Below are 23136 nucleotides of genomic sequence, written 5' to 3' on the forward strand. Positions count from 1 at the left end.
GACCACAGGTGGTGAGCAGTAAAAAGGATAAGCAGTCAATGAGGATCCAGAGTCACTGATCAGCAATTACAACTTAAATATGAATGCCAGAGAGCAGTCACAGAAAAGAAAGAAAGACAGAGGAAGCAGAGCCAAAGTGGCAGGTCTGCACGGACTCAAAACCACCCCCACCGGATCCGGCTGAAAGCTCTGCCACCTCCCCCTCCTCCCCGTCACATGGACGAGGATTTTAGCTGAGCACAAGAAACTTGTGCTCCAGGATTATACACACTAACGAAACTAGGGTCACTAATCAGTTATTATGGCTTATATATAAAGGTCAGAGAGTAGTTTTAGTCCCACTGCTCTCTGATCCCTATAGAAAGTCCCCCGGCAGGTTAAACTTATGTCAGCGTGACTATGGGCTGGTCCGGGCAACCTGAGCCAGCCCTAATTATAAACTTTATCAAAGAGGAAGGTCTTAAGTCTACTGGATTTTACAGGGAGCCAGTGCAACAAAGCTAAAACAGGAGAAATATGGTAACAAAGTAGCAAGGATTCGCGGACGTACCAGCTACTGCATCAGCATGCACTGCCATTGCCATAGTTATTAAACCTGTTTCAAATAAATATTTAATTAATGCTTTCTGAACTAGTGACTGTTTATCTCCTATCTCTAATAACCCTTTGAGACTCCACTCTCTTCCTAGGAGGGAAAAAGCCAAACTATGATGCTTTCACTTTAGCAGCGCCTCAGTTAAGCAGTAGTTACTTAGTTTGTTAGTAGTTTGTGATTCTCTTGTAAACCTAACATCAGCTAATCATACGTAGTATCCTCAGAGTTGCAAAAGCACAAAACAATTATTCACCATTAGCATGGTGGATGGCGACATGGCATGTCCTCCTCTTGCTTATCACAGTGAGCAACCTGATGTTTTTTCTTAATCACCAGAAATTGATCTGTTTATCTCGACAAAACAGGCTTCGTTTTCCCTAGACAAAGAGATAAATTAATCCGTCATCACAAGAAAACTAGCTTTGTTTTCCCGATATAACGAAAAAAAAAGTTATCAAAAGAGTGTGATAATCTCAAGATAACATCATAAATACGTCATGAACTTGAGAAAAAGAATGGAAATATCACGAGAAAATGGAGAAAATAAAATGTATCGAAACATGTCCTTTTAGGGCTTCCATATAAAGGGAAGGGGAGAAATGCACAATTGAATGAAATTTAATGGAAAGAATGTGTTGCATAGGTGAAGCAGAGAGTGAAGCATGGCATGTTTCAATGAAGCAGTGCAGCTCAAGCCTACTTGCATGATTTCTAACTCCTGGTCACCTTTGTTCAAATACAGTACTATTAAGTATACATGCATCATTGTTTTCAGGAATTGACGTTGACGCATGCTTTGCTCAGATTAAAATGGGCCTCTCATGAATCCTACATACTCACAGATTTGATTTGAAATTTTTTCATTCATAAACATGGCAAAGATGTCATTTGTTCTTTAGTAAGATTACAATTTTCATATTCTCATCATGAGTCATCACATGTTGCCGGTTTGCAGTGGACTTCCGCATATTATGCTCTAGGTATCCCTCTGTGTCTGCTCTTTATGTTCCTGGATGCCACTACCATGATATCAACGCAAGCACATGGTGGGATTATGCTGCACCTGGGTATATTCAGGCAACAACAGCACATGGCAACCAACACCAGAACATCAACAAATTAATCTTATTCATGAAATGTGAGACTGATTTATCTTTCAATCAGGAAGCATTTAATACGAGTTCTCAGGTCAGTACAGAGACAGAGTATTAAAGTACCAACTAGCACACAAACTTTGGTAACAATTGATATAACGTCTGTTAACATTAGATCTTTAACATTTGTATCTGCACTCGTCGGGCTGTGTAAATGTTCATTGTAGCACAGCGCATAAGCCACATGCTTTTAACTTGGCTGCCTAACGTAAGTGTATTAAATTTACAATGAAAGCAACATTAGCGTATAGTATATAAAGCGTTATGCTTGGCGCCCACGAAAATATTTTCGAATTGTAACGTAACCAATTTGCATAAGTGGGAGACACAGATATAATGACAAACTTAAGTTTTTTTTTTTTTATCACAAGGGCTTGTGCACCAGGATTACACACTTTATTAAGTTAACTTTGACTTTATTAAAAGAAATAGTGGGCGCCCTGTTGTACTAGTGTGGGCATTGCAGGATGCACACAGAAATCATGATGGTTCGAGTGGATATTGGTGTTGTCCTCTCCATGTTGGCTCACGAAGAAAACTAAAATTAACGACAGCTAAGTGGGGTCAACCACACAGTCTTCTTTGCTATTGCTTTACGCCCAGTCAGTCACCGAAGTTTGACTCGGCATGAAGCAGGAGATGTGAATATGCTTTGATATGTAGGTAAAGTTTTATTGGAGGTGGAATTCGCATTGCTTAGCTCCACGTTTTGCAGCGCGGGTTCGGGCATTAGTCGGAGGTGAAGTTTCTTGTTAGCCTCAAACTGCACTACTGCTACAAGGTAACTGCTACATGCTAACGCTGTTGGTCAATATTTCATTGCTGTTAGTTTCGTGCTGAAAACTTTTTTTGTGTGTCTGAGGTTTTGCCTTGCTTCATTGATTCTTTTGTCGTGTTATTACTTATTTAAACTTTAACGAGTAAACTACTCACGTAAACTTTTCTTAAACTATATTATACATGAATCCACGTATACTGAATATCCAATAAAAATGCAGGCGCTCCAAAAACGGGAAAAAATAGCATAGACCTCAGAGGGTTAAATGATGCCTGTCTCAGTTGTCACTGTGAGGTGGTAAAACAGTATAATTCTGAGAATATAATGCTGAGGACAATTAACATTTAGTTGAATGGCTGGACAAAAATGACTTACAATGATAATACGTAGACCTATGTAACATAATTGTTTGGGAAAAGTCTTAATTTGAATTTGGTTAGTCTGTTAGCTGATCAGCACCAGTCAACGGTACTTTTGATTAATACTAGATTTTATGTTTTTAATTTAACTTCCCCATAATTTCCATCTTGGCCAGAAGAACTGTTAAGTCAAGTCAAGTCAATTTTATTTATAGAGCCCATTATCACAAAACATGGTTTGCCTCAGAGGGCTTTACAGTGTACGACATCCCTCTGCCCTTAGACCCTCACATCACCCAAGGAAAAACTCTCGAAAAAGAACCCCTGAATGGGGAAAAAAAGGAAGAAACCTCAGGAAGAGTGGTAGAGGATGATGAGGGATCCCTCTTCCAGGACGGACAGATGAGCAATAGATGTCGTAAATAACAAATGAAATACAATCATGGCAAAAAAGGAAAGAGAAAGAGAGAGGGGAGAAGAGGGGGAGAGAGGCACGGCAATAATAGAAACAGATGCATGTGATATTACAATAACGATAGTTGTGAAATTATTAATTGGACTCTATGATGATGTTGAGAGTGATGACAACAGTCTCATGCATATGCTGAGAGGGAGGTGTCCAAAGGCAAGATCACAACATCGGCGCAACCAGGACCAGACCACAATCAGGGCGAGCGGGGGGCACAGTATCAGTACAGCCACAGCACGAGCACAACCAAAGGCAGGATCGCAGCATCAGCACAGCTATCACCACGGTCAGGCACAGTCAAGGTTACGGCCAGGATCCAGGAAAACTAGGAAACAAGGGAGCAGGAAGTCTCCCGAGAGGCAACAGGATTAACGTAGTGCAATTCAACAGACCCAGGCTCTGTAATCGCGAGCCCCAGGTAGTGAGAGTACCACAAGGCTATCACAGATGTAAGGCAAAGCTAAACTACTGAGGCTAAGCTAAGCTTGCAAATGGCAATGCAATTAACAGACATGCATGATTTTTTGAGGGCAACATTGAGAGAAGGAAAAGGAGCTCAGCGTATCAGAGGAAGTCCCCTGGCAGGTTCAACCTATGTCAGCCTAACTATGGGCTGGTCCAGGCAACCTGAGCCAGCCCTAATTATAAGCTTTATCAAAGAGGAGGGTCTTAAGTCTACCCTTAAAAGTTGAAACAGTGTCTGCCTCCCTGACCGAAACTGGAAGATGGTTCCATAGGAGATGAGCGTGGTAGCTGAAGGCTCTGGTTCCTATCCTACTTTTGGAAACTTTGGGAACCACAAGTAACCCTGCATTTTCAGAGCGCAGTGATCTTGAGGGTTGGTAAGGAACTATGAGCTGTGACAGATAGGATGGAGCCTGACCATTTAGAGCTTTGTAAGTAAGGAGGAGGATTTTAAATTCAATCCTGGATTTCACAGGGAGCCAGTGCAAAGAAGCTAAAACAGAAGAAATATGGTCCCTTTTATTGCTTCCCGTTAAAACACAAGCAGCAGCGTTCTGCACCAGTTGGAGAGACCTAAGAGATTTGTTGGGGCAACCAAATAATAGGGAGTTACAGTAATCCAGCCTAGAGGTGACAAACGCATGTACTAATTTTTCAGCATCTGTTTGGGGACAGGATATGTCTAATTTTTGCGATGTTACGCAAGTGAAAGACAGCCGTCCTTGAAGTTTGTTTTATATGGGAGGCAAAAGATAAATCTTGATCAAATAAAACTCTGAGGTTCCGTACAGTAGTGCTAGAGGCTAAGGTAATGCCATCTAGAGAAATTACGTTGTTGGAAAAGGAGCTTCTGAGGTGTTTGGGGCCAAGAACAATAACTTCAGTTTTGTCTGAATTCAACATCAGGAAATTACGGCTCATCCAGGCTTTTACATCCTTAAGACAGACAGACTGTTGTGACTATCAGCAACAAGGTAACATACTTATCACAATCACTTACTGCTGTAATATAAAACGTCAGTTCAGGAAAACACTAGAAGCTAATTGTCTGAACTTGATTCTACATGATGTGCTCTAGATCAGTAGAAATTTAAACAATGCATACAATAGGATGAAGAAAATGTAAAAATACTAAAATGACATTTTATTTTCAGACTAATGGACGGATGCCTATTTTCTCCAAGCAAAAACATTAAATTAAAACACCTATACAATGTACAAACTGGATAATGCTGTTAATGTATTTAAAGCAGATAACTTGAGTGTTACCCCTCATAGTGTAGAGTGAGTAGAGAGTAAGTAGCATTCATACAAAGTGAAATGAGCTCACATCAGATTAATCCAGACATGTAGCCCTAGCCTATTATGCGCCACTTTACTACAACAGACATAAGGGCAAATGAGCAAAAGACTGCACTCAACAGGGGGGGTCTACATGTAAAATAGTTTTTCTAAATTTACTTTCAACACTGCCACTATCTCTTTACTGAGATAGCTTTGTTCAGCCACATAGGAAAATGTAAATGGTTATGCTGTAATTGGTAAAATTATTTTATTTGTACAGTGAAATGCACCTTTAGCCAAATATATGTTAACAGTAGCGGCACTATATTGTATGAAACACTGTGAAATCTCTTCTTCTCTCCCAGTAGGTCAGTGATTAACATCTGTTCCTGTGCTGTTTGCTGAAGACGTAAGTAAAAGATGGAAGCAAGGATTGTTTCTTACTCCACTCTGAGAAGGCGTGCATGAAGAGACCTTAAGAGAACACTACAGCAAATGAATGATGACTGCAGCACTAATTTGCCTTTTAATGCTGACGATCATACTGGAGAAAGTGTGATGGAGGACATTTGCAGTGAAAATGCAGTAGTGCGGTAGGACATTGCAACAGATGTAAACATGGACACCAACATTTCCGACCATGATATGGATGCAAACACTTTTGACTGTGTGGATGCGGACATTCATGACCCTCCTCAGTGCAGTAGCTCAGATTTGTCTGAATCTGATGATGAAGGTGTTGAGCCATGTAGCCTCCGAGACAGTATATGTAGTTGGGCCCTAACCTTTGGAATTTCACTCATTGCTCTTACAGCACAAAGACACTGTCTCAGATCATTGACTAACTTGCTGATTGTTTTAAGTACAAGTATGCAAAAATGTCAGATGTTACAAAAAAGTGCATAGGTCTTCATAAGGGAGGTTTTGTGGTAATGCCTTTACTGCATACATTGAAACAGTTGTAGTGGCTAAGTCCTATACTTTTAGCCGCTACCGGCTGCTAATTGGGCTACTGTTGTTTCTACGTGTACTCGGAAAAGACGGTCCAGGCTCACAGGTTCCTCATCACATGTGTTTATTCGTCGTTCCGCCATCACATCAATAATCCGGCACTTATCACATCTATAATCCGGCACTTTATAAAGAACTTAAAGTATAACGAAAACACGGCGATCTTCCCTGAGCACAGTCAAAAACTGATTGCTTCCACCCAATTGCCACCCCTGTTACTGATGCTCTCTGGATTAAATGTCTTCCGGCAATACCAAACCAATACACCCCCCTAGCGTTTGGAGGAGGTAATTACATACAACAGAAAATAAAATAAAATAAAATGGCTCCTACAACAGTAATTAACATTGTTCGGTGTGATCTTCATATTTGATGGCATGTAAGCAGTCTGTGGTCAAGGATTTGCAAGAACAATTCGTTTCGGTGTATATATACATTTGTTTAAAATGGCAGAACAATTACACTTATACTCACTTGTGATATGATCAGTGTTAGCTGGCATCCAGAATTTTATGTTGTGTACCAATGGAATGTGCTCTCTTGTTGTCTTTTTTTCCTCTACCGATTTCCTTCAATTACAGGATGTTTCATGTAGTAGAGTTTTTAGATGGGCAGAAGTCTGTGTCTGTGGTGCCACAGTCTTGGTACAACAATGGAGCAATATACTGGTCATCCTATAAAAGTGATGAAAAAATCCACAAAGCTACAAGATTAGCAGAGAAGCCAAGCCAACACTGGACCATACATGATGTCAGAGTGTTAAAGATGTGGTAAATATTTTTTCTATTTTTTTTATTTCCAAACTTAGCTTTATTAAGTACAAGTTGAGGTCTGATTGCATTGGTCAACTTAATTCCTGGGGGAGTGGTTGATGAATGTCCTACTGAGGTACCTGAAGGCATTCAGTTTCCCTTTGGTTCACTCGAGGAGGTGGAAAACTTCAAAGAGTGGCTGAAAGAACCACGCAATTCCTCACAGAAAAATAACTTGGTATGAACTGAGTTGTCCTACTTACATTTTAACCAATAGAGCTACTATAATTTTAACATTATGATTATCCTTTTCTTCACTCTTAGTGTGAATGCTGAGAACCATCCTCTGCAGAATCTGCACTTCGAAACCCATTTGATTCCTGTGGCTACCTCTCTCTCTGTCCTCCCCCTGTTTCTTTAAGCTTTCAAGTCATTCAAATTATGACAATGACAGAATAGTTAATTTACAGTTATAATTTGTCTTAATTTTTCATTATCCTAGATTTCCATCCTGGGTTCCATTCAGGGACAGGACACCAAGCATGTTACCTGGATGTAGTGGACTGCTGAACTCCAGAGCTCAACTTTCCCTGTGCAAGAGGGGGACACGTCAAGAGACACTGTTTTACGAACCCTAAGCATCCAACAGAGGGTTGTTAATTAACTTTACTGAGACTCCCTGTGGACATCTGCAAAACACGTTCTGCTTTTAAGCCACTAAAAGTGTCAGCCTTTGACGCTTTCCTGCTCAAGATGCCATGAGAGATAACAGTTTCGTGGGGTCTCTTCCAGTTCACACCAGGGTGTTAAGACATCCAAATGAATTCCTGAGGTCATTTGGACCTACAAGAACAATCATTTGTCTCTTGTCTTTGTCACAAAGACTGAAGTTTGGTATCGAGCACTGGAGACACATTCCTACCAAGAATTTCAGAAGGGCCCACTACCTCTCTCTCTCTCTCTCTCTCTCTCTCTCTCTCTCTCTCTCTCTCGCTTTCTCTTTGTTGTCTCAGTCCACACACACATTTACAAACAAACACATGTTCTCCCCTCTCATGTCCTCTTCCCCCCTGCCATCACAGAGGTAGGACATGTTGTAAACTCATTCTACATTCTTTTGTTAAGACCAGCATTTAACATGACCACTTGGACCAAGGTTGCGAGTTAAGTTTAACTTAATTCTCTAATCCTTCTCTTTGTAGGTAAGAGTTTGTCTCTGTGCTTTGATGAATAAGAAGAAACAACTCCCATTCTTTTATCATTTAATTTGAATGAGTTAGGTAAAAGCATGTTTTATTCCCTTTTTGTGATGGAGCCATACTGCCATCTAGTGGCCTTAGTTATCAGTAATCTTGTAACCAACTTTATAGTTATATCTTATTTTACATTCATTGTATAATGTTAGACGGTAATCCTTTAACTAAGTAATTACCAAGTTCGTTAGAATCCATGGAATAATTTTATGAGTGGTAATTTAACAGAATTGAGCCAAGGATCTTCAGAATCATGTGTTACATTATAAATTGCCTTTAGGTCTCCTAACGTGTTTGACATTAGAGTAATGAGACTATAGTGGTGATGAGATACGTGAATTTATACACCACGGGTTAGATCGTGTAATTCATCATGTCTCCTAAATTCCGTTAGGTCTTTTCATTATTTCTGCAAGTTTTAATTGAGCGGATTTTTAATTGAAGGACACTCAGCGATTCGCCATCAACTCTGCCACGGATCTAGAAGCATCACCTGCTGCACAAACTATCAGCATCCGTTGCCTGCCCTTAAGGACTTTGTTCAAAGACTTTTACCGGTTCGCCGAGGCGAACACCAAGGCCAGTTAAAGACCGCCGCACACCGACTCCACCTGCCCAGCCGCCGCCGCCTTTCAGCGGGTCACCTCATCTGGAAGACGTGCCACAGCTCTCCACTGGAGTGAAGCGACGACCTGGACCTCCCCCGGAGAAGTCTAATCAAGTTGGCAAAAGTAGGCAGAATAACATTTTCTAGTGATCAGAGTTGATGTCGTATAGCGAAGCTTTAATGCCAAATTTCTAAATTCTAATTCACCGTTCAGTGTGCATCCACGCTTTAGACGATCACGTATTTCCCCCACTATCATCCATAATTAATCATTTACATCACCTGAACATACATCACTTTGGTTCCCTTTCATTTGTTCACTGTCCTTTATATGTCATACTACCTTCTCTATATACTATATACTGCATTTCTGTATCTCTACATTTTATTAGCTATTTCATTTATCGCCAAGTCATTGTCTGTTGATATTATTTCATGAGAGAAACAAGATCAATGTATACAGGATAAACGGTATATTGTGAGATTGATTAAAGTGATGACATGTTTTGAAACTGTCATAATTTAAAATTTAATTCTCTCCTAAGTGGAGAGTGGTGCCCCTTTTACTTTAACGAGTGCAAAATCCAAATTCTAATGTAATTATTAATAACCGCTACATAGAACATCCTGTCACACATTTTTAGTGATAGTGTGGCCAAGAAAATCAGTTGGAAGGGAGCAAATGGCAAGATGGCCTTTAGACAAATAAAGGCAATAAAGGCAGTAATTGCACAAGAGTACGAATGCAAAAACATATCACTAGAAAAAGTTTAAACTATGAAAAAAGAAGTTACAATATTACCAATGCTAGTCACATAACTGAATTCATCATTAACTGTTCAACAGGTTATGGTGTTGTATTTGGTATTACTTTAATCCTTGACCAACATGGGGTTACACATCTCCTTTTCTGTGTCATTATGTTTGGTTCAGGAGATACTATGCAAAATACATAATTCGGCTATGGCTACAAGTAAAATGGCTGCCATGGCAACCAGGAGGCAATTCTGCAATGGCTTTATATCTAAAAATGTTCAGGGCCCTAAACTGTATAACTGTACCAGGTTTTATGGAAAAGTCAAGTTCCATCTCACAATGTCTCTGAATTCACCTTTAGCTGTTTACTTGAACAGTTTATGATGTCACATGTTGTGTCACTGTAATCCTTGACCATTAAAACACAGGGGTAGACTTCCTCTTTTCTCTGTTAAGTTTGGTTCCGGAAATATGATGCAAAAATACATAATTATGCTGTGTTAAAAAATGAAAAGTTACCAAGGCAACCACAAAGCAATTCTGCGATGGCTCCATATTTGAAAATGTTCAGGCCCCCAAACTGTACAGCTGTACCAAGTTTCATGCTTTTATGAAAAAGCAAAAGATTTACCTCAAGTTTTGCACATAGCATCTGGATTAAACCGTGTTGTTCACTGTGGACTGTGTCCCTTATGGTGCTTGCATTAGTTTTCTGTGAATGTTGTTTGTATAGGCGCTGTACACAAAAGTCCTGTGACAAAGCAAGCGTCAGACATGGACATCAATAAACATGTAATCAGATGGTTCAACTTGGCAACTGACCAAGGAGGTGGTCGTGGGGGCCGCATGATGCGAGCGCAGGTAACACTCGAAGCAACTAATATTTTAATGAGAGTTTGCTACTGTTACCACTGCTGATGTTTGTTACTGCCTTGCAGTGTACAGTATAGTGCATGAGGTCATAGTTTGAGTTTTTTGGTATTGTAGTTACAATTAGAGTTTGCAATTTGAACCTCAGGCTAAAAATGCTGGCCAACCCAACGGGTTTTTGACTGGTTTGGGCGAGCTTGGTTGGTCGGGAGAGTGAGAGAGAGAGAGAGAGATAGAGGGAGGAAGGGAGGGAGGGAGAGAGAAGTGTTTTTTGCTATAATATGCTATTAACACAATACACACAGAGACCGCGCACAGTGGTGCTCATGTGTCAGTTTTGCTTCTCAATGTGTTAAATTTAGGTATTTATTTTTATTAATCATCACTCATCTCATTTGCTGAGCTGTTATGTCATGGCGTGCTTGGGTTCCATTGAGGTGCAGACCTCTTACTTGGTGTTAAGAAATGAATTGACTAGTATAGATAAGTTCTGTTGCAGAGATGAGAGTTGACAGCCAGCTACAAGCAACAATTATGCGTGCACACACACACACACACACACACACACACACACACACACACACACACACACACACACCTCAGCTCCAGCCACAGACCCCAGGAGCAAATACTTTGTCATTTTTCTAATGACATCTAAAATAATAACATAAAATCTAAAAGCTGGCTGTTGGCTCTCTCATCTCTGCTACAGGACTTATCTGTACTAGGTGTTTCATTTATTAACACAAAGAAAGACCCAGAGGAAGCCAGGCTTCGGTGGGTCTTTCTCAAGCCGATGTTGTTTGAATCTCACAATTGTCGCATTCTGAAGCTCTCATGCCTGTTGCGAGCTGAGTCTGTTTCTCTTCAACTCAACAAGGAGGAACAAATGATTTTCATTCAAAAGTCAAAATGTATTTAAATAAGTTTCAAATAAACATTTCAAAAAGATTTTATCAAACAAAACCACTTCTCGATCTATTTTGTTAACTGTTCATCCATCTTTATCCTCTTAAAACTTATCTTTTTGAAAAAAGAAGATCTTAATCTCTGGAAAAAAACAAAAAAACTGATCTGATCTGTTGTAGAATCATCTGTGACAACTTCCTCTCCACATCTCCTCAGAGTTTTAAGACCATGAAAATGTGTGTTGTATGGAAATGCGTTCTATGACTTGATTTGTGGGGTGTGTTAGGATTTTTTTTCTAATGTATTTCTTTTATTATTCATTTATTTTATGTTTTTTTTAATTTCATATTTTTGTGTCGCAATAATTGTTTTTTATTCTGCAGGCATTGCAAGAGTGTTCAGTGAGGGATCTACCTGTAGATTGCTTCAAAATGGCTTTTATCCAATCAGAAGACAAAATTCATATGGAATAAACAGTGAAATTGGAATTGATGAAAAAAACATCTGAAAATGATCTGCAGGTGCCCACTCCAAATAAAACTGGTATCCTGAACTGAACACATACTTTCTGTTTACTAAAGAGACGGAGAGCAGAACGTGGCACTTACACCACTTCAGTTTTCATGTTTACATTTTGAACTTAAAAACTTACTATGGCAGCATTGTGTTTTGAGGATATGCTGTTTACAATATTTTGGTTTTACCAAGATTTTATGCAATATCATGCTCCTAAATGTTGCAATTTGTGCAATGCTATGGTGCACCCTGTTACCAAGGATAAATGGCACTGTTATAAAAAATTATTGCTTTTAATAGAAAGACAAATTTAACACTCGGTCTACCAGAATTCTGCAACTACTAGAATGACCATAGCAGTCATTTTGACTGCTCGGACATTATTTGATTATAATTTGGATTATCATTAAAAACATCTAAGAATAAATTGGTGGAATAGGTAAAAAACACATCAAGACACTAAATGAAAACTATAATGAATCAGTGTTTTATTTATTTAATTGACCTTTTCCAATTTATGGCACACTTGATAGACCAAAAAGCTGTCTATCAGAAAATCATGCTGTTTTGTAAATTATTTGGAGGCCCCTGCAATACCTAAATAAAGGCTAAGGCTCAGGCTAAAGGCTCACAAGATCACATAAAACTAGCACAGGCTTACATTACAGAAATATGCATTATAGCAAACAATAGCCTAATAATAATGATGATAATAAGGAGTCCTCCTGTAGGCCTCATACCTTGAAAATTAGCAGATGGGATGTCAGCAAGTGTGGAATTCGATGTTTCCAGTCGTCTTTTTTTTCCAGTGGGCATCTCTGAAATGATTTCTGAATCACTCTCAGAGCTAGATGAAGCTTCTTCCAAACACTAAGAGACATTTTTGCCATGATTGTATTTCACTTGCTATTTACGACATCTATTGCTCGTCTGTCCGTCCTGGAAGAGGGATCCCTCACTATCCTCTACCGCTCTTCCTGAGGTTTCTTCCTCTTTTTTTTCCCCGTTACAGGGGTTCTTTTTGGGGAGTTTTTCCTTGGGTGATGTGAGGGTCTAAGGGCAGAGGGATGTCGTACACTGTAAAGCCCTCTGAGGCAAACCTTGTTTTGTGATAATGGGCTATATAAATAAAACTGACTTGACTTGACTTGACTTGACATCACTCTCTGAACCTGCTCCTCCGTCGGATTCTTCCTCATCAAGACTCTGAAGCAAGGCTAAAGCCTCCATAAGAGACATTTTCTTTCTACTTGTCATTTTTGTCTCTCTTGGGTTTAGAGTGAAGCTATAACTAGGTTTTAGCTTCACAGAGCATAAAAAACAAACAGACAATAGAGCAGGAGAAAGAGCGGGAAAATGTAGCAAATAGTGAAATATGACACCCCCTGTAAAAAACATGCAGTCAATTTGACTGCTATGGTCATTCGAGGTAGTAATACTCAGATCTCTTTTGTGTTTTGAAATTTTAATGATAAAACAATGTTAGAATAAAATATACACACATTTAGGAAAAGTCAGGGTCCTATTGGTACATAGGTTTTTTTTAAACCAAGTTATGACGTTGTGTAGTGTATTATGCTCAGTTTCTTAAAGTTCCTAATTTGGTCAGGCAAAGAGGCCTCGAAGTTAGTGGTCTAGGGATGTTTAGGCCTGGAAGACAAATGTGTAGAATACTGGCGCCAGGCTAGAAGTAATATGGAATAAGGCTCCTTCCAAATAAGGAGATACTTGTGGTGTTTTGTGATTGATCACAGCAGGTAAAGAGTTGCTTTACGGACAAATGTATTGATGCCTGTACGTATATAAGAGACTTGCATGAGCTGAAAGAGAGAGATTCGTATTGGTCCTGAATCCTCTCCCAGGCAGACCATGGGGCCTGGTGGATGCTGAACTTTGCTGCAATAAATTGATTATTATGCAACCAAGTCGGTGTCCACGGAGGTTTCTTCATCTTCCACACATCATTGCTACTTAAAGAGAAACAACTACAGTCGCAAATTTTGAAAGCAGTCAAAATGACTGCCTTGGTAGTTCTATTTGCAATGTAAACACATTGAAGTATACATTCAACAAATGGACCCTCATATTTAATACTGAAAACAGTTTTGGTACAAATCTGGACTACATCTGGCCCAGTGCTGATCAGAGTGTAGTTTTTGGGTAACACATGTTTGGCCGTATATTATATCAGACCATATATTAACTTGGTTTTTGCTACTGTTTACCAGTTCTTGCCCAAAACTGTTGCAGATCTGGCAAGTGAATCCATGCTGGGTCTGGCCCATTGTGCAAAAAGACACTGGGGCAGATCCATTTTATCAAATCAGACCGAATTTTTCAGTACATCTGGCCCATGTCCGCTCCAGTTATATTTTGCTATCTGGGCAATCATCTTGCATCCTCTCACCTGAAAAAATGGCATTAAACTAACAAACCAGCAGCTGAACTTGTTTTTTTCTTTTGCTGGGTATTTTTCCATTTTGCAATGTGTAACAAACCCTGTAAAAATAATTCTTCACACCCACTCTGCGTTTCTGGGTCCTTACATTAACGTACAGTAGATTCATCCATAACTCCACTTTAAAAAATACGACCAAAAACAAAAAGACGATAGCTTATATTTAGACGGACCTGAACTGCTTAAAGTATGGCTGAGGGCGCCAGTAATTCTGCAGCAGAGAAAGTGTGAAGCTGTTTTCTAGCAGAAGAGACAGAAATTGATTACCTTCCCAAAGCAGAGAGTAGATAAGTTCTCAGTTGGCAACCGTACTGACAAATCTGCAGAGCTCTTTCTCTTCCCCTCTCTCCATCTCTCTCCTCAACATCCAATAATTCATTGACAGAGTACTTTACTTTGATGCCTTCTGGTAAGAGCGTCGGAATAAACAGGAAAATAAGCAAAAAAGTAGAGTACAGGAATATTCCAGTGTTAGGAGATCTGATCTCTACACTTGATGTTCCACCTATGTCCATCATAACAAAGGCACTGTGATCGTGATCATTCATCCATAACTATAAGTAATATCTCCTTGTTATATTTGTGCCAGCCTAATGAGACACAAAAAACACCAGTATTGGGATGTAGAGGGTGAACTGTATTGTTTATCTACTGGCTCCTGCCCCATATTCAGCTGTTATCTATACAGGGAGGAAGCAGCAGTCTCATAGGTACTAAGGGCAGCTTGTGAACAAGGAAAAAAATGTGAAGCACTTTTATACGAGTGCAACTGCCACTCTCCTTTTATTTCGTTGGGAATGCAAAATAACAAACAATTCACTGATTATTCAAATAGTGAGGGTATATATTGTACATTTTCAATGTACTGGACTTGTATAGTGCTTTTCTAGTCTTCCGACCACTCAAAGGGCTTTAACGCTTCATGTCACATTCACACATTCACAAACTGGTGTTCAAGGCTGCAATACATGGTGGCACCTGCTACTCAGTCACTAATCAAAAGCACTCAGGCCTGGAACACACTGTCTGTGTGAACAGTGCTTCTCAGGCATGTCTAAAACAGTGCTGCAACATTTTTGGAGAGTATCCTGAAAGATGTGATCCATAGCAGATCTATAAATATAGTATAGTTTTCAGCATATGATATCTGTGACATATCCATTAGGATACCAGTTTTGTATATCACAAAGATCGCAGATCTGGAAAATACCATCAGCCTGACCACAACTGTGGTAACCGCAAAGTTACAACGACTTCCTTTTTGCGGCCACCATTGGGTCTCCATGGCAACAGCGTTCATGGGAAACCTATACTTCAGAGGGAGGCATCATTAAGGTTGTCATGTAGATGTGTTCAGGGCAAGACAGTCATCAAACGTGAAGTTTGGTGAAGATTGGACCATGTCCCTCAGAATTATAAACTATTTCCTGGTTAATGGTGAGACATGGAAATGATTGGCCCAGTAACAACCTCACAGTGTGACGAAAACTCACAAATGTAACAACTTTTGATGGCCTTCTGAGAGGATTTTTAAATTTTGAAGTCAATCGGATGAAATCTGTAGAAGATCAAAAAATTGCAAGCCCTGAAAATGGCCAAAAATACGCCAACATTGCACATTCAATTCAAAATGGCCGACTTCCTGTTGGGTATACGATATGGGTCCAAGAGGCTTTTTTGTAGGTCTTGAACTGTTACACATGCCTCCCAAGTTTTGTAGCTCTAGGTGAAGTGTACTGCAGGGGCTGTTTTGTTGAAGTCTGTAAGGGGCACTACAGAGCCAGTTTGGCACATCAGTGCAAAAAATCAGATCAAATATCACATTTTAGGACTTCTGATGTGTGTGCTAAGTTTGGTGAGTTTTGGTGCATGCCTTGACTCTCAAAAAGTGCTTCCATTTTTATGGCAAATAATGCATAAATTTGGCAAAAGCATTTGTTGAAAACTGAAAAGTGTAATTTTTGTGTATCATGAAGGTCTTTACGGCATTCTAATTAGATATGAGGTCAATTAAGTTAACCTGCTACAGGGGAAACATCAAAGAGCAAAAAAAGTAACTTCCTGGTGGCACTATGAGTGAGATTCAAAATTGCACTGCAGATTTCTTCAGGCCTGGACTCTTATCAAATCTGTGACATTTTTTAAAGATCTGACCATCTGGGGTGAAGTTACAACAGTATTTGATGTCATGTAGAAACATCGAAATTGTCCATACGACTTCGTTAACACCTTTCAGCGAAAACTCTTAATATTCATCTTCAAGCATCATCAACATCTTAAAGATTTTTTGAGATCACTTGAGTCAACCTGCTAGGAGCTGGACATGTTACTGTAAAACTTTGCCTTTCTTGTGCCAATAGGTGGCGCTTTCATTATCACTTAAAATTGTCATATAGATGTGTTCAGGGCGGGACTCCTATCACACATTTGAAGTTTGGGTCATATTGGACCATTTACAGCAGAGTTACGTACCACTTCCTGTTTACTTCCTGGTTCATGGCTGAACATGCAAATTAGATGCTTCATACAGATCACACAGTAGGGCTGAACGATTTAAGAAAAAGATCTAATTGCAATTTTTCTGGCAGATATTGTGATTTCAATTCAATTCACGATTTTCTTCAAATCATGCTTTAGTGCAATATTTAGCATGTACAGTAATGTTTACAAACATGACAGAAAATGTCATAATACCATCAGAACATTCAAAGCTGTTACTCTAATGCAAGGATGAAAACTAAAGGTAAGAATTGTTTCCAAATGTATTTATTAACAAGAAACATGCATGTACATTCTTTAAAGTCCTTCACCAACAACAGTTATTACAACTGAAGAACTAAAAGAGCCATCTTTGTCTGTCTTAACTTAAAAAACAGTAGTGCAAAAATCCTGAATTGTGAGTTAAAAAAAGTTAAATAAAATACAAAACAATTTTGAAAAATGTTAAATAAGTAGTAATAAGAAAAACAAAATTAGGTAGTAGGTAGGTCAAGGTCAGTCTTTTATGGCTCAAGAGAGCTAGCTTATCAACATCTATACTTGTATAGCAGCGGTTAAAGTACTTTATTCAGCCCTAGATTAAGAAACCTGGACTATATTTTTAAGTCAAACTGAAAAGTAATGGTAATAAAATAACTTACTAAAATAAAATGACCCTACCTCTGCTCTTCTGAAAAAAATGTCAGACATTAAATAGATGGGTCATTCATTTATGGCTCAGCAGCACCCAAATATTGCACATCTACTCTGTGAACAATAGAGCATTTTTCTTGAAAAAATAGAAAATATCTTTTTTAAACAAAGGCTAACATCACAAGTCAGGGAGAAGTGCAGAACAAATAAAATCTCAAAAGTATTTAATCAACAGTAACACTTGCTTTCCTGACATCTCTACATAACTCTTTACAGTTTTTTGGTAAGAAAACCAGCGTGTCAACCTTTGATGGTTTTAGACATGAGCGCTGACATGTGACAACATTACCACTAGCACTAAATAATCTCTCTTATAGTGAACTGGTGGCTGGTATGCACAGGAATTTACGAGCCAGTTTGCTCAGCCATGGAAAGTTAACATTGTGCACTCTCCACCAGGCCAGTGGATCTTCCACTCCATCAATTGTAGGAGTCATCAGGTAGTTGTCCAGTTCAGCTTTAATGGCATCCTCCAACTGCATAGTGGAGAAAGGAGCAGGGACAGCTTTGCTCTTAAAGAAGCTTCCCAACGACTACTTTCCCTTCCCTGTGGTGGATGGCTCTGCCTCTGCCTCTGCTCCACCCTGTGAGATGGCATCTGTGGTGCTGACACGAGCCCTCTTTTGCTGCAAAACACGGAGATGAGAGCTGTCACAGTTTTGCAGTCTGATGTGATTTTGAGCAATTTGGCATTCTATGTAAACAAAAATGCCAATCAGTGTAATAAAATATCTCTTGTGTTGATGTGGCATTTTATATTATTAAACTACACAAAGAAACAGGACAAGTTACCTTTTGTGCCAGTTGTTCCATTTCGATCTTCACTCTTTCTTTGATGTCTAGGACATTCTCTGCACTTAATGTAGTCAGTCTTGAATCTAGGATCAAGGAACAAAGTGATGTCCAGTAGCTCCTGTGTGGTTGGGTCGTTGTGTTTATCTTCAATGTAGCCAAGAGCTCTTGACTTTATTTCCTTGGTAAGATCTGTGTCCTCATCACTTTCAGTCAGGGGTGATGTTCTCAGGAGATGGAGAACTGGCTTCATGTATGACACACTTACATAGGCTTCACCGGACAGGGCATCTGTAAACTCCTGAAGAGGACCAAGGGCATTGTTTATTGACAAGTTGGCCAAGTGGGGAACAGGTGACGTGTCTTCTTGTCTTCAGACAGAACCTGAGACAATGCCTTGCTCTGCTCCAACACCCTCCTAATCATTTTTTGCCTTGAGCCCCATCTTGTTGGACACTCTGTTATCAGTGAGTGCTCGGGTAAATTTAATTCTTGTTGTGCCTTTTTCAGTGCTGTCTTCTCTTTCCAGCTATGAGAGAAGACACCAACCATCTGTTTGCAAAGTCCCATTGCCCATTTAACTCTTGCATCATCTTTAACTGCATTTTCTGGACAAAAAAGAACAAGAACATACACATTATATGAGCATTAAAGGCTGAAAATGTAATGATAATAATGGTAAACTTTGCAAGGCAGATTTTTTAGCAAGAGAACAAAGTAAATCCAAGAAAACCATATTATAGACAACAGTAAGGAAATCAATAATCAAAAGCACATAACACATTATTCACTATCTAATATATTTTGATAAATAATGTGTTATTTATTATTGAAACTAGGTAATTGTAAGGGCTTCAAAGAAAAACAACATTAAGAGAAAAACTACTGACTACACTGAAAAAAATATGCACACATCATCACATTAAATCCGTATAAATACATAAATTAATAAACAAGCACACATACACACTTACCAATTGCAAGATGCAGCCTGTGTCCAAAACATTGAAGTCTGGTCCAGTCATTAAGCTCCAAAGCTTTGATGACGTTTGCTGCATTGTCCGTTGTGATGCACGCCTGGTCCTCTTCTTTCAGACCCCAGCTTTACAGACACTCTTTCAATCCCAAGGCAATATTCTCTCCGGTGTGGTCAGTAGGAAAGTATGCTGTCTGTAGGCAATGACTTTTCAACTCAAAGTTGTCATTTATGAAATGCAGAGTCAAACTAATATACGGTTCGGTTGTTCTGCTTGACCACATATCTGTAGTTGTGGCGTAATAGGCCACATTTTTCAGCTCTGTTTCCACTTTTTCGCTACACTCTGCGTACAGCTATTGGATGACAACCTGATTGAAGTAGGTGCGGGAGGGAATCACATATCTTTTGTCAAGCGTGCGGAGGAGGTTTTTAAATCCCTCTTTGGTGACAGTGTTAACAGGCACCATGCCTTTGGCAATGTGATGCGTTATGGAAGTCGTTATCTCCCGTTGTCTTTGGCTGCTCTTGTCATATAGAGTTATACATGCAAAAGATACTGTAATTTTATGTGCTACTATGGGCCTGAGCACCACTTTCGCTCGACATTTCACCTGACTTTTTTGTCATGCACTCCTCATGCACGTGCATGTGGTGATTTTTCAAGTGCCAGTATAAATTAGTTGTGTTTCCGCTGCATGTTACAATTTTTGCATAGTATGCATTTCTGGTGAACATCTGCAGCCTCAAACCCAAAATATTCCCAAATGGTTGACGTGCTGTTTGTCTTGGGGATTAAATCCCTGACCTCCGCCATTTCCAAACACGTCAACAATATTACCCTGGAAAGGGAAAGTCTCTTTCCGGGGCTCAGGTTACAAAGCATGAGGAGCAGGTAATACTGATTGGTTAGCATGACGTGCACGAGTAGAATGCCGCTTCTCATTGATGAGCTTGGCATGATGGTAGGAAGCTGGGATGTATGTGTAAAGTAGTTGACACAGCAGATCCTCAGTCAGGAGCATTGCAAAAAAATCACAGCTTTGGCGATCACATGATCGCGTTGTCTGAAATCGCGATTTCGATCAGAAAACAATAAATCGTTCAGCCCTATTACACAGTGTGATGAAAACTCATGATTTGAACAAATTTGCTGTCAAAGGTCTAATGAAAGGTAGCCATAACATTTAAAGTCAATCGGATGAAAGCTCTAGGACAAGTTCTCAAGATTACGACCCCTGAAAATGTCCAAAATACACCAAAATTATGACTTTAAATCAAAATGGCTGACTTCCTGTTGGTTTTACGGTATGGCCCCAAAAGACTTTTTTTTAGGTACTGGGGTGTTGCACAGGCCTCCAAAGTTTCACAACTCTAGGTAAAACGTGCTGTGGGGGCTGCTTCGTTGAAAATCAGTAGGGGGTGCAACTGAAACTTTTCCTCCCACCCACGCACAAGACCATTAAAATATCAAATTTTTCACCAGACCTGATACGTCTGCAAAGTTTGATGACTTTTCAAATATGTTAAAGCCCTCAAAAAGGCAATTCATTTGAGATAAAAATAATAATAATAATTAAAGCTACAAGCAACGATGAATGGGCCCTCGCTTGTGCACTTCACGGCCACTCGCTGGATGCCGACTGATGTGGCTGCATCTCTCTGAGAAAGGGCAACACTGCACGCAGCAGTGTTTTAGTACTTCCTCCATGTAGTGCTAAGGCTGGAGATGAGCTAAGTCACTTTAGCAGGTGTGTGGGTGTTGTGTGTGTGTGTGTGTGTTGTGATTTGCCACTTACAATGCTGTTGTGGGCTTGCTCACAGCAATAAATATGGGAAAAAAATGACAGTATATTTTTCCTTTTTCCTAATGATCTAAATAAGTCCCTAAATGTGTCTTTCGTTGCTGCTTAAATATAACGCTGCAAAGAGGGTCTGGAAAATTGCTAAATACAATAAAGTCAGCTGGTTGGTAGTGCCCTCCTCCTGTTCCCTGAAACCTGAGGTTATCTTGTTCGTTTGCAGAAAGATGAGGCCATTGTTTTTAAACATAACAGTATGTATTTCAATGTTGCTTGCCGTAAAAACACTCTGACTGACTGCACCACCGCCCACTATTCTGCAACGCTTTCTGTCAGTGTCCTTGAGTGCTGAGAGTAGTTTAACAATGAAGAGAGCACTCTGACTCTCTCTCTCTCTCTCTCTCTGTCTGTCTGTGTGTGTGTGATGTAGAGGCAAAGTTGTCTGCTGGACAGCTAAAGAATGCAACTATTTCTAAAACCCCCAGCATCATTTCCTGCATTATATGGTCTATGAACAGAGTTTTTCTATCAGCACATATGGGCAAAAATATGAGCTGTGGCTGATTTGCTCCATTTTTTCTGTGAAAGGCTTGTATCAGGTGATTATATGGGTGTATTGAAAAATCTGTCGGGCTCTGGCAGAAATTGCAAAAATTTGCCCAAAAATTTAAATAAAATTAAAAATGGTGGACCTTCTCTTGGGTTTAGGGCATGACCCCAAGAGGCTTTTTTGTAGGTCTTGGTCTTTTACAGAAATTTCTTAAGTTTCGTAGTCCTAGGTTAAACGGCCTGCGGGGGGCTGCTTCGTTGAAAATTAGTAGGTGGCGCTACAGCGCACATTTTGGTACATCACAGCAAAAAAATCCTATCAAATAACACATCATAGGGCTATTGATGTGTATGCCACGTTTCGTAAGCTTTAAAGCATCTTTAGCCCCTCAAACACAACTTCCTGTTTTATGGCGAAGATCGCCACAGAATGGCAACAGTGTTTGATGAAATCAAAAACTGGGAGTAATTTATCATCAACAAGTTTAGGAAATACTGATGTCCAGATTTGAAGTCGATAAGATGAAAGTACAAATAATATGAAAATTCCAATTAAAATGCTTTCTGATGGGTTTAGGGCATGGCTCCAAGAGGCTTCTTTGTAGGTCTTGGATTTTTGAACTGGTTTCTCAAGTTTCGTAGCTCTAGGTTAAACGGTCTGCGGGGGCTGCTTTGTTGAAATTTTCTAAGGGGCGCTCAAGAGCCATTTTTGCACATCAATGCAAAAACATCATATCCAAAAAGTGCTATCTGTTTTATGGTGAATAGTGTGTTACCATGACAACAGTGTTTGATGAAAAGAAGTAAAAGTAAAAAGCAAAAGCAAAAGTATTTTTTCTGTGCATCATGAAAGTTTTTGCAGTATTATGAGAGCATTTGAAGTTGCTCGGCTGTATCTGCTACAGGAGACACATTAAAGTGTAAAAAAAACCTCACTTCCTGTTACCAATAGGTGGCTCTCTGACCGTGATTCAAAATTGCACTGCAGGTGTTTTCAGGCATGGACTGTCATCAAATGCGTGCAATTTTGTTAAGATCTGACCATCTGGGGTCAAGTTATGACAGCTTTTGATGTCATGTCGCAACATCGAAATTCGCTGTGGCGTCACAGGAACACTGTTCAACAAAAACAGACAATATTAATTTCATCATCACCAACATCTTAATGATTTTTTGACACACGTTTGAGATCAATCAAGTCAACCTGCTAGGAGCTTGACCTCTTAGTGTAAAACTTTGTCTTTCTTGTGTCAATAGGTGGCGCTCTCAGTATGGATAAAAATTGTCATATAGATGTGTTCAGGGCGGGACTCAATCAAGCTTCAAGCTTGTGAAGTTTGGGGCATTTTGGATCATATACAATAGTTTTAAAAACTACTTCCTGTTTGGTGGCAAAACATGTAACTTCTTGGCCCCATAACTTCCACACCATTAAACAAAAACGAAAACTGCTTGCAATCTAAGGTCACCCACATCTGAAGGTGGGATTTCCAAATTTTGAAGTCAATCCATTGAACTCTGTTGGACTTTTGTTTCAAATTCCATCAACATAAAATCGAAAAAAAATGACATTTCACTTCAGAATTGCT

At 39.5% G+C, this 23136-nt stretch overlaps 1 pseudogene; it reads right to left on the reverse strand.

The window, feature by feature from the left end:
• Nucleotides 1-3993: 3993 nt before the first annotated feature.
• LOC121948432 lies at nt 3994-17910 on the reverse strand (annotated as a pseudogene).
• Nucleotides 17911-23136: the final 5226 nt, after the last annotated feature.

The sequence above is a fragment of the Plectropomus leopardus genome, chromosome 9 (genome assembly GCF_008729295.1).
Source record: "Plectropomus leopardus isolate mb chromosome 9, YSFRI_Pleo_2.0, whole genome shotgun sequence".
In the NCBI taxonomy this organism is placed as follows: Eukaryota; Metazoa; Chordata; class Actinopteri; order Perciformes; family Serranidae; genus Plectropomus; species Plectropomus leopardus.